The sequence below is a fragment of the Penaeus monodon genome, chromosome 13 (assembly GCF_015228065.2).
Source record: "Penaeus monodon isolate SGIC_2016 chromosome 13, NSTDA_Pmon_1, whole genome shotgun sequence".
Taxonomy (NCBI): domain Eukaryota; kingdom Metazoa; phylum Arthropoda; class Malacostraca; order Decapoda; family Penaeidae; genus Penaeus; species Penaeus monodon.
This window is the reverse complement of record NC_051398.1, coordinates 8,704,373-8,706,872: the sequence shown is the minus strand read 5'-3', so window position 1 is coordinate 8,706,872 and position 2,500 is coordinate 8,704,373.

The window sequence follows — 2,500 nt, the reverse complement described above, 5'->3', positions numbered from 1 at the left end:
GAGGACACACACACACACACACACACAAAAAAAAAAAAAAAAAAAAAAAAACGAGGTAAATTAGATGTTTTGTGCTATAGTTAAAGCTATAGATCCTGAATTTGCAGAGAAAGATATCATCACAAGGCGAAGACTGAGAATATTCGAAAAAAATAAAAATGCCCAAGGAGAGTGACCATCTCGATGAAACAAAGTAAACAAAGTCCCAAATACGGCAGCGTTTTTTTTTTTTTTTTTTTTTTTTTTTTTTTTTTTTGGGGGGGGGGGGCATGCTCGTAATCCAGAATATTATGGTTATGTTTTCAGTTCTGATGATTTGACCATGATCTGTGGGTTAAAAAATGCAGCTTATTTTTTGAGTGCCAGATCCCTTAAAAAGAAGGAAGACGTGCTGAGCCAGATCGTGAAATGTTCAACAATGCAAAATTAAATAAACATTGAATAAAAGGAAATCAAGAAATCTAAAAAAAAAAAAAAAAAAAAAAAAAAAAAAATATATATATATATATATATATATATTGTAAAAAGTTTAAGCCGTAAAATTAAATCAACATTGAATAAAAGGAATTCTAAAGAAGGCAAGAAATCTTACAAAAAAAAAAAAAAAAAAAAAAAAAAAAATATATATATATATATATATATTGTAAGAAGTTTAAGCCGTAAAAGGTCAAAGGTCGTAGAAGTTAAGAAGACATGTTACTTTGAAGTCTAAAACTACACAAGTAAACTAAACAGACAAGCATTAACAGCGCCGGCAAAAGGATTACCGAAAGACCACTTGGGAATTGTTTGCAAAACCGCAGACTCTTTACGACAGATGCAAATGAAACTAGAAACGGTAATCGTGCACACTTTGCATCACTGAAACCGATAGTGCAACATTCGGAATCAATAACTTTAAAATTTGGAGAAAAGATAACAAGGAATTGGAGAGAAGTAAGAACAAGGAAAGATCGATGATAATGCAAGTGGAGACGAAAGTATGGAACATAATGTACTTCGTGGTTACTGAAAGAGAAACACGAGGAGGAAACGTTAGAAGTCACCTCACGCATCAGAATTAACTTGAAAATTGCTTGTGAAATGTGAAGGAATTGCTGCGAATTATGGACACTAAGATTAACGTTCCTGTGAACTCGGTTTCACAGCACAATCGACTGGGATTTTTTCAGCTAACCATAAAATTATTAGAGATCGTAAATGAGTATTTGTCTTCATCAAATATAACAAATTTTAGCACAATACTCATAGATAAGAGACATGAGCAGGCCATCTTTGCTTCGCCTAATAATCACAAGAAATAAAGATAACATAAACGATGTAGTAATAATGGAAAAATATTGCCATGTGGAGAGAGAGAGAGAGAGAGAGAGAGAGAGAGAGAGAGAGAGAGAGAGAGAGAGAGAGAGAGAGAGAGAGAGAGAGAGAGAGAGAGAACGTAAAGGGAGGTACGATTCATCATAATTAAAATTATTAATTAAGTTGTTTGTGGATTAAGACTGGGATACAATCTTCCACTCATACACAAACAATGTACAGTATATTTACGCGTCTCCCTATCTACCCGACTCTCCATTGTGCCGTTTCTCTCTCCTCTCCCTCATCCCTCCTTGCCTATTCCATTTTATCACCCCGCCGTAGCTGATGCCATAAATGAATTCCCTGCCAGGAATTGATTACTGATTTCTCCGTAATTGCCACGTGGCAACCCAAATCCCAACTAATCCGAAAACTAGCGATAACTGGCAACTGCCTTACATTTCTCGGCTCCGTTGTGACAAACAAACCAATTTTTTTTTTTTTTTTTTCAAAATAATTGGTTAACACATGCACATATCTTTTTATTGTTTTGTGAACCGATTTGTCTTTTCTCTCTCTCTTTTTTAAATCCGTTATTCCATGGAAACAAATAGAATTCAGGGTGTCGACAAGCTGCATCAAATGGCTGTTGATTGGCTTGTGGATATAGCTTTTAGCCGCTTCCTTGTTGCCAGATGCTCAGGTCGGATTTAGTTAGTTGTGATTAATGCTTTTTTGGGATTCAGAGTCGGGGCGGCGTGATTGGGCAGCGCATTAACCAGCTGTCAGGTAATTTTTAATATCCTTGTGTCTATTTGTAATGCGCAGAAGTTAATGTCCAGTATATTTGGATTTGTTTGAGCTTGTGAGTGAGTGAGTGAGTGAGTAAGTGAGTGGGTGAGTGAGTGAGTGAGTGAGTGAGTGAGTGAGTGAGTGAGTGAGTAGGTAAGTAAGTGAGTGAGTGGGTAAGTGAGTGAGTGCGTGCGTGCGTATGTATGTGCGTGTGTGTGCGTGCGTGCATGTGTGCGATCACTAAGTCATTCAAGTGAAACGTAGGTTATCCTCAACCTCTTTTAATCCAGAATCAGGCAATTATACCATGATTTCCTACACACCTGCCAAATTTATCATTGAAATTGTTATACCGAGTCTTCTGTTTTAGACCAAGTGTGCTGTTCTGTATTAAAAAAGCTTTAATAAA